The sequence below is a fragment of the Lithobates pipiens genome, unplaced genomic scaffold (genome assembly GCF_037356315.1).
Source record: "Lithobates pipiens isolate NorthernLeopardFrog02 unplaced genomic scaffold, aLitPip1_a1.2 Scaffold_10, whole genome shotgun sequence".
Lineage (NCBI taxonomy): Eukaryota > Metazoa > Chordata > Amphibia > Anura > Ranidae > Lithobates > Lithobates pipiens.
Genome location: NW_027507686.1, coordinates 127,428,040 through 127,438,815, shown reverse-complemented (window position 1 = coordinate 127,438,815; position 10,776 = coordinate 127,428,040).

Below are 10,776 nucleotides of genomic sequence, written 5' to 3'. Positions count from 1 at the left end.
GACTAAACAAAAGCTGGCCTGGGCCCGTCGGACTATGTTTGAGCACTCTAACAAACCGGGTCCTTGCTGGCAAGGGCCTTGAGGGGCCCGCGAACCCAGACCTACATTCCCCATATTAAATCGGCGTCTGGTCAGAAATTGAGTAAGTCAGAGGACATAGCGGCTGAATTTCAGGGCTACTATGAAGGCCTCTACAATCTGAAGGGGCCCCCTGCTCCTGGCCCCCATGGGGCAGAGGGCCCGACCTCTCAGTCGTATTTAGCGGTCTCGGGTATGCCCTCCCTCCCTGGGGAGGTACGGGCTGAGCTGGAGGAGTCCATTTCGGTTGAGGAGCTGGGGGTGGCTCTGGCGGAGTCTAAGCCTAGGAAAGCTCCGGGCCCGGACGGCTTCACACCGTATTACAAGACCTTTTTTGGGATACTGGGGAAGCCCCTGGTCACTGCCCTTAATTCTCTCGCTGGGGGCGCTTCCTTTCTGGTGGACTCCCTCAGAGCCCATATCTCCCTCATTCCGAAGGAGGGAAAGGATCCACTGTGTTGTGGAAACTACCGCCCAATCACTCTGTTAAATTCTGACCTGAAGCTCTTTGCCAGAATTCTGGCGAACAGGCTGCTCCCGCACATCCCTAGCCTCATTCACAGGGACCAGGCCGGGTTTGTCCCGGGGCGTGAACCCCGGGACAACACTATTAGGGTTCTCAACTTGGTCCACGCGGCCAGAACCTCTAAGCGAGCCCTCCTCCTGCTGTCCACTGACGCAGAGAAGGCTTTTGACCGCGTGGACTGGTCATTTATCAGAGCTACCCTGGAACATATAGGACTTCGCCACTCCATGCTCCAGTGGGTTTTGTCCCTTTATTCAAGCCCTACTGCTGCGGTTAAGGTAAATGAAACGAGGTCCCCCTACTTCTCTATCAAGAACGGCACCCGACAGGGTTGCCCCCTGTCCCCATTGATCTTTATTCTGTCTCTTGAACCCTTTTTGTGCCATATTCGGTCAAATACGGACATTGCTGGTTATGCGAAGGCGTCGGGTATCCACAAGGTGGCCGCATTTGCAGATGACCTAATTTTCTTTTTAACGGATCCCCTTACGTCGTTGCCTATCCTGCTGTCCTCCTTGGCGGAGTACGGTTCTCTCTCCCTTTTTCAAATTAATCTAGCTAAATCTTCCATCCTTAACATCACCGTAGGGGGAGAGGTGGCACGGCACCTACGGGGGGCCTATCCGCTGAAGTGGGCTACCAGTCATATCCGCTACCTCGGTGTTGAGGTTACCCCTGACCCGGCGTCCCTCTATTCAGCCAATTTTGTACCTCTAGTGGACCGCTTGAGGGCTGATCTCTTGCACTGGCATTCACTAACGCTGACGTGGTTCGGTCGGTGCAGTGCGCTTAAGATGACTCTGTTGCCCAAACTTTTGTATCTGTTGCAGGCGTTGCCCATTTACCTCCCCTCCACCTTTTTCAAGCGGATAGACTCCCTATTCCGTGCTTTTATTTGGTCGCACCGGAGACCGCGTCTTAGATTGCAGCTTCTGCATTTGCCGAAGCGCTGGGGTGGAGTTGGTCTTCCAGACGTGAGGACGTATTACAGGGCGGTTCACCTGTCCAGGCTGGTGGACTGGCACTGTCATGAGGGGGCGAAGATTTGGGTGGCCATGGAGAGGGAGGACTCTGGGGACACGGTCGGAAGCTGGCCCTGGTCCTCAGCGCCTTTGCCAAGGGCTATACTGGATCATCCCACATTGGGAGGCACCCTGCGGGTGACGAGGGAGGCCTTTTGGAATTCGTTGGTGTCCCCGGTCCCCTCCCCTATGGTGCCGGTCCTGGGAAACCCAGACTTTATACCGGGCTTCCAGAATCCCTGCTTTCATCGTCTACGGATGGGTGACAGGCGGCGGCTATGTGACTTTATCGGCCCAGATGGTCGACTCACCCCGGAGGCAGGGCAGCGGGCAGTGGACCCTCCACTGGATTTTTGGAGCGGTCTGAAATTGAGAAATTTCTTGCGTAACTGTTTGCGGACGCCGGGCATCTCTCGCCCACTCACGGAGTTAGAGCGTATTTGTCATCGGGGGGAACCGGTGCGGCACTGTCTCTCGCTTCTCTACTCTGCCCTGATTCGTCCGCCTGAGGGGTATGTCCCCCCATTCGTGGCGAAGTGGGAGACGGAGCTTGGCACCCACTTTACTCCAGATCAACAGCAAAAAATTCTCCATTTTGCACAGAAATCCTCTATGGCTACACGGGTTCAGGAGACGTGCTACAAGATCACAACTAGGTGGTATAGGGTCCCATCCGTTCTCCACCGCATCTTCCCCCAAGTGCCGGCTTGTTGCTGGCGTTGTGGGGAGGCGGAGGGAACGATGCTGCACGTTTTCTGGGCCTGTCCCAAGTTGGTACCCTTCTGGCGCGGGGTGACCGACACAATCGGTCGTCTGACTGGTGTCTCTCTGGAGGGGAACCCTGCGGCCTGCCTGCTGCACCTGTCGGAGCGATCCATTAAAAAGTATAGGAACTCGTTGACTATTCAGCTGCTGAACGCGGCGAAGGCCTGTATCCCTTTGTGCTGGAGATCGGAGAACCCACCGGCAATGGCTCTATGGTTCTCTAAAGTAAATGAATTAAGAGATATGGCAGACCTCACAGCGACGCTCCATAATAGGGAGGAGGCCTTTCGTGAGACTTGGAGACCTTGGAATCATTTCACCTACACTGAGGCGTACCTTCGGGTGGTAGCCTCAAATGCCCGTTGAGAGAGAGTCTCTGTTTGCTGGCTTCGGCCCCCTGCGGTCGGGTGGTGCTCACAGTCCCTGTTTTTCTCTTTTCTGTTAGCCTACGTCGCTTTAGCTCGCCTGGAGCCTTTTCTGTGTTTTTTACGTGGTCTGTCTCTCTGTTCTGATCCCCCCTTTTTCTCCCTGACCCTCCTTCCTCCCTGTCTCCCCCTGTAGCCCCTTTCTTTCGTAATTCCCTCCCCCCTTACCGTTTCGCTTCCTCAGCCCTTTATCTTTCATGATTAGATCCTGCCGGTTAGCCCTGGCGGACAGCGGTGGGTTGTGGGCCTCCCTGGGAATGACCAGTTTCAACAAGTGTATGCTCTGTCCACCTGGGGCCCGGCTCATCGCCCATCTCCCTCCTTTTCCCTTTCTTTATAAAACAACAAAACTTTGGGCATCTCGTTGTAATGCATGGCCATGCGATGATTACTACCCACCTGGGTGGGATTGGTTTGCCTAATTGGTGTTGGAAGTCTTGAGAAGGGACTCTAGCCCCCGGTTCGGGAATGTTTTCTTGTTTATTTTAAGCCTATATTGGGGGTGGTCTCTATGTTTATCCCACCTGGGTGATACTGTAATCTGTATGTTTTGAAATTCTGTATGTTCTATTGTTGTTGTCCATGTGCCTGTTATTTCTTCCGGCATTAAATAAACGAATTACAAAAAAAAAAACAGGTAAGAGCCCTGGACCTGATGGTTTTACATCACAATATTATACGACTTACACAATCTCTCTCCTGAAACCTCTCCAAACGGCCTTTAACTTTCTAGCAAAAAACAGAAACAACTCCAACTCATTCTTAATGGCACACATAGCTGTTATCCCAAAACCTAACAAGGACCACTCCGATTGCGCAAACTTTAGGCCCATATCACTCCTAAATGTTGATCTCAAGATCCTGGCCAAAATACTTGCCAATAGATTGAAACCCCTTCTCGCAAAGATCATAGGCCCTGAACAGGTGGGATTCATGCCAGGTAGGGAAGCCCATGACAATACCACTAAGGCACTGAATCTTATCCACTTTGCTCAAACCTCCAAAACAGCCGGCATATTGCTCTCCACTGACGCAGAGAAAGCTTTCGATAGAGTCTCCTGGGACTACATGATGGACACCTGTGCCCATATTGGATTAAAAGAGAACATGCTATCATGGATCTCAGCCCTCTATCGAAATCCCCAGGCCCAAATTAAAGTAAATAACATACTCTCAGACCCCATCTCGATTCACAATGGAACACGCCAAGGATGCCCTCTATCACCACTTCTCTTCATCATCACCTTAGAACCCCTAATAAGAAAATAAACCTACATAGAGATATTCAGGGCTTCGCAGTAAACCATAGAGAATACAAAATAGCCGCATATGCGGATGACCTTTTACTCTTCATCACCAACCCACATATATCTTTACCAAATCTTCAAAAAGTGTTTCAAACCTTTGGGTTCATCTCCAATTTTAAAGTGAATCAATCAAAATCTGAAGCACTCAACCTTACCCTCCCACCTGACCAATTTAAGAGACTGAAAGACAACTACCCTTATAAATGGGAACAGACCACACTCAAATACTTGGGAATAAACTTAACTAGCAACCTCGACACTTTATACAACTACAACTTTAAACCTTTATTATCCACAATAACGAAAGACCTGCTGAGGTGGAAACCAAAGAAATTCTCATGGTTTGGCAGGGCGTCCATTTTGAAGATGACGATACTGCCTAGACTATTGTACCTATTTAATGCTCTACCCATAAAAATTCCGGAAACCTTTTTTAGCACTCTCCTTAAAGCACAGAGAAGCTTCCTCTGGGCGGATAGAAGACCCAGAATCAATTTCAATCTACTAACGCTTCCCAAAAGTAAGGGAGGCATGGGTCTTCCTGACTTCAAGAAATATTTTCAGGCTGCACACATCACCAGACTCATAGACTGGCACTGCCATGGCCTAAACAAAGACTGGGTCCAATTAGAAAGCAATCTAACCCTACATAAAACACTTTACTATCCATGGTCCATACACTCCAAAAAAGATAAACAGATAGGACACCCACTGATTGAAAACACAATCAATATTTGGCACAAAATAGCGAGTCTTTACAAAATCGCATCCATCCCGGGCCCGCTGACACCACTCACCAATAATCCTGCTTTCCCACCGGGTATGCATCACAAACTACCACATGACCTCCTCGTTCACCACTGCATAGCAAACTCGAAAATCAAAACATTTGATGCACTTAGCTCCGAGGTGGGCGACCCATTTCCTGGCCTGTGGTTTTACATGCAATTACGGGACTTTGTGGTAAACAGTAAGCACAAATCTAAATTTAGCCTCCCGTTGACGCAGCTGGAATCTATATGCTTAAAAAGATCACCGGTAGCGCACACCACATCACTTGCATACTCATGGCTAATGTGTACGCCACACGTGGATAATAATAAACACAAGAAGAAGTGGGAACATGACCTTAAAATGAAAATTTCTGAAAAGCAATGGGAAAAGGTGTGTATTCTGACACACAAATGCTCATTAAGCTCCAAATACCAAGAGATTTCCTATAAGGTCCTCACTCAGTGGTATTTGACACCGCAAAAGGCCGGGAGATGGTCTCATCCCACCTCGGATGAATGCTGGAGATGTAAAACTTGTGTAGGCTCCTTTATACATATCTGGTGGGAATGCCCTCTCATCCGCACCTACTGGGACGAAATTAAGACCTGGATAAAACATATAACGGAAACTAATCTCGAGCTAGACGCAGCCGCGTGCCTGATTAATCTAGTCCCAATTACCTTAAGTCGCTACAAAAAATCACTCTCTCGACACCTACTCGTTGCTGCTAAAAGACTCATACCCATATATTGGAAAACCCCCACAGTCCCAGGAGTTAAGGACTGGTTAAATAGAGTGCAATATATTTTTAAAATGGAGGAAATAGTGGCAATGAAAAAAGAGAATAGCACTTCATTTAACAAAACTTGGCAACCTTGGCTGGCTTTTTCCCTCTCTTCAGATTACCAATTACTTATGGGCTGAACTACCCTTCCCCAATACTCTACAGAGAAAAAGGAAATAGAAAGGAGAAACAGAATGATTGAGTTATATATGCCTCTATTAGATACACACTTAACCTAAGGAATCGAACCCCAGTGCGATGGTACCCCCCCCCCCCCCCCTTGACTTCCAAACCCCTTTACCTTGTACCCTCTTTCACCCTCCCTCAAATACATGAACTATCCAGTGGTATCTCTAGTTTCTACTTTATCTATTGGATCTTGCTTTATCTTTTGTTCTAATTGAGATACTTGGTTACAACACAAATGCTACCTAACTGCATCAATGTTTGTATACATACCACTGTTGACGACATTTATAATCCTATGTTAATTGTAAACCTGAACATACTTTCAATAAAAACTTTTGATTGTGAAAAAAAAAAAAAAGAAATTGCACTGCAAGTGCACTTGGAAGTGCAGTCCCTGTAAATCTGAGGGGTAGTTCTGAAATGAGGGGAAGCTCTGCTGATTTTCTCATCCAATCATGTGCAAGCTAAAATGCTGTTTTTTATTTTCCTTGCACGTCCCCCTCAGATCCACAGCGACTGCACTTCGAAGTGCACTTTCAGTGCAATTTCAAGTGCACTTTTCACTTGTGGTTTGCACTTGTAATGCAAAACAAATTTGCCTTTCGTAAATAACCTCCTTAAATCTTGATGAAATGAAAAATGATAAAAGACGAGTATAAAATATAATTGTAAACATTATTTATAGAGATCAGGCTTTTAAAAAATAGAATATTATTCATGAGATGAGGATAAATAATGAAGAAAGAAGTTTGTGTGAATATGAGCAGCAAAACAACTTCATTCTTCTAGCATTCTAAAAAAAAAAGAATGCGCTGTATTAAAAGATCACAAAATTAGCAGCGTGAGGAATGTGCTAGCTCCAATGCGAACGTTAGTTTTACCACACCGAGCGATTCCGTCTCATACTTGCTTTAGAGCATGCGTCGTTTTTGGTCCATCGGACCAGCATACAGACTAACGGTTTTCCCAATAGAAATTGATTCTGTCGGAAAGATTTAAAACATGTTCTATTTCTAGGTCCGTCAGAATTTTCGAAAAAAAAGGTCCGCTGAGGCATACACAGAATCTGATTATCCGATGGAATGATTCCGTCTGACCTTTTCTGCCGGAAACTCTGGTCGTGTGTACACGGCATTAGAGGGCTTCCTGCACAACAAGCTCGGGATTTGGCTAAACTACCAAAAGCACTATGCTTTGCCATAGATGCCATTAAAGATTCTATTCACCTTATGCTTGTGCATATGCGTACAATCCTGTGGTTAAAAAATTGGTCAGCTGAAGCCCCATTTTAAAACCTCCTAACTGGGTTTCCCTTTGGAGAAGACTTGGATAAATATATCCAAACTATTTCTAGTGGGAAAAGTACTCTTTTGCCAGTCAAAAAAAGTATAAACAGGCTCTTTCCACTGCGCCAGGGGCTTTCCGACTCTAGGCAGTGGCGACGGCCTTCGCTGTCAGACTCTAGAGGAAAACCTCAAGGTCAAACCCAGGCTCAAAAGAAGTCCTGGGGTCAGAAAACTGCAAAGCAGAATCCTAAAGACTCATCATGAAGAGGGAACCCCCCTCACCAAGGTGGGGGGAAGACTTCTGCAGTTTTCATAAGTCTGGAAAGAATAAATTCAGGACAGATGGGTCATCTCCACAGTAACGCTGGGGTACAAGCTGGAATTTTGGGACTTTCCACTGTCTCACTTCCTGAGGTCAAGTGTTCCCAAATCCAGAGATGAGCACTAGACCAATTAATATCTCAAAGGGTGATCATACAGATCCCCACAAAAGAGCAAGGTCTGGGGTTTTATTCAAATCTTTTCATGGTACCAAAACCAAATGGAGACGTCAGAGCCATTCTAGATCTAAGAAATCTAAATCAGTTCCTGAAGATCCGCTCCTTTCGCATGGAGATGATCAGGTCAGTCGTTTCTATTCTTCTAGGAGGAGAACTTCTGGCATCAATCAACATCAGGGATGCATATCTGCATGTCTCTACATTTTCCTCTCATCAAAAGTTTCTGCGGTTCGAGTTAGAACAGCAACATTTTCAGTTTGTAGCTCTGTCCTTCGGGCTAGCCACAACACCGTGGATGTTCACCACAGTGCTGGCCCCACCTCTAGCCAGGTTAAGGGCACAGTACATAACAGTCGTATAGTACCTAGATGATCTATTGCTAATAGATCAGCCAGTGGCTCATTTGGAGCAAAGCGTATGCACTACAACCAATTTGAAAAGTTTAGATTGGATTCTCTAGCTAGAGAAATCTTACTTAATACCACTAAAAAGGCTGGAGTACTTGGGTCTGATCATAGACACAGCCCAGGAAAGAGTGTTCTTGCCTCAGGCAAAGGTCAACTCCATAAGAGAGCTGTTGCAGATGGTCAGGTCAAATGGCATTCCCTCCATTCGCCTTTGCATTGGGTTACTAGGAACCATGGTAGCTTCATTCTAAGCAGTTCCCTATGCCCAGTTTCTTTAAAGACTCTTGCAAAACAGTATCCTGTCTGCTTGGAACAAAACAAGTCAAGCTTTAGAATTGCCAATGCAGCTGTCCCCAAGAGTGTCCCAAAGCCTCACTTGGTGGTTACTAACCCAGAATTTGCTGAAAGGAAAATCCTTCAGACCATTCATCTGGAAAGTGGTAACGGCTAGTGATGGATGACTTTCCGATAGGACATTTCGCGAACGCTAACCGCGAACGTGACCAAAAGTTCATGAACTGCAAGATTTGCGGCGGACCCCATTGACTTCAATGGCAGTCGAACCTTAAAAACCTCCGGGTCATATTTTCAGCCACAAAATACTTACTAGCTGTGCACACATAGTCCCACAACATGGACACTGACATAACAAAAGTATTAAGTGAATTTGGGATCGACAACGACAAGCATTCTTTTTTTATCTGTGACATTTTGACAATTCAGGAGTGCATGAAGGCCATAGAGGAGAGGCAAGGTCAGGCCAGGCTATGAAGGGGGTGCAGGAGATGATCAGTGCCACAGTAAGGGCAGCACAGTCCTGTGCCAGTGTCCCAGTGTGCCAACCTGTGCTTGAGCCCCTGACCCCTCCCTCTGCCCGGCCCTTACCCCCACCTATGCAGGGCTCCACTGTGGTCCGGTAGTGCCAGTCCAGTGCTGATCCTCAGCCATGGTCCTGGCACTGCTTGCTAATTGGCTTCTCCGCTGCTATCTCTCTCACTGTCTGAAACCAGCACCGCGGTAGAGACTGAGCACTGACACTAGCACCGAGATAGAGAGCACTGACACCAGCACTGTGATAGAGAGCACTGACACCAGCACCATGATAGAGAGCACTGACACCAGCATCGTAATAGAGAGCACTGACACCAGCACTGTGATAGAGAGCACTGACACCAGCACCATGATAGAGAGCACTGACACCAGCACCAAGATAGAGAGCACTAACACCATCACCGTGATAGAGAGCACTGACACCAGCACCGAGATAGAGAGAGAGCACTGACACCAGCACCATGATAGAGAGCACTGACACCACACCAGCACCGAGATAGAGAGCACTGACACCAGCACTGATACCAACAACTCGCTGCAGGACCCAAAAATATGACACAGCTCGATCTCTTCAAACAGGAGGTTATAGTATGGAGGCATATAGTATGGTGTGCTTTTTTTGTACAAGGAAGTGAGCCAAAGGTAGAAAAAAGGTCAGTGTGCTAGATTAAATAAATTGTTTATAGAGTTATGCATATACATGGTCTACTGGTCACATGTGTTGAATTCCTCCGAGATCCATGCCTCATTCATTTTTATAAATGTGAGGGAGTCAACACTGTCGTGAGCTAGGCGAGTGCGCTTATCGGTCACGATCCCCCCTGCTGCGCTGAACGTCCTTTCGAACAGGACACTGGACGAGGGGCAAGCCAACAGTTCCATTACAAATTGGGCAAGCTCTGGCCAGAGGTCAAGCCTGCCCACCCCGTAGTCCAGGGGTTCATCACTTCTCAGAGCGTCCACATCAGCCGTTAACCCGATGTAGTCAGACACCTATCGGTCTAGGCGTTCCCTGATGCTGGATCCGGATGAGACCTGTCGATGGGTCGGCTGAAAGAATGATCTCATATCAGAAGTCACCAACACATCTTCAAACCGTCCTCTTCTTGCAGGCGCTGTTGGATTGGTACCCGCAACTCTTTCTCTGGGAGTGGGAATTCCCCCTCTGCCAGTGCATGCAAAAGCAGAATGCAGCATTTCTCGAAGCAAGGCCTGTAAGTGCTCCATTCTGACAGTCCTCTGTGATGGTGGTAACATTTCTGCTATTTTGTGTTTGTACCGGGGGTCTAAGTACGTTGCCACCCAGTACTGGTCCTTGACCCTTATGGTTTTTATACGGGGTCCCTGTTAAAACACTGGAGCATGAAGGCCCCCATTTGCACTAAACTGGAAGCGGTGTGGTGGTCTGGCTTCTGCTCATTATCCAGGATAATGTCATCCTCCTCGTTCTCCTCTCCCCATCCACGGACAACAACAGGGATCCCAGAAAGGTTTAAAGCATGCTCTTCTTGCTCCTCCTCATCTGCCCCAGCACTATCCTCCTCTGACTCCTCTTCAGATTCCTGTTGTTGACTTGTCTCAGATAGAGTAGCCCCCCCTGGGAATTCATCCAGCATTGCGACTTCCTCATCTTCCTGCTCCTGCGACTGACCAGTTTGGTGATCTCATCAAATGACCGCAGAAGTCTGCATGCTTCGCGCATGAGCAGCCACTAGCGCGGTGAAAAAAACCAAGCTCTCAGAACCTGTTCTGCCGCAGAGTTTGTACAGGTAGTCATTAACTGCATGTTTCTGCTGGAGCAGCCTATCAAGCATATAGAAGGTTGAGTTCAATTGCGTTGGGCAATCGCAAATAAGATGTCTGGCCGGCAGATTGTGTCACT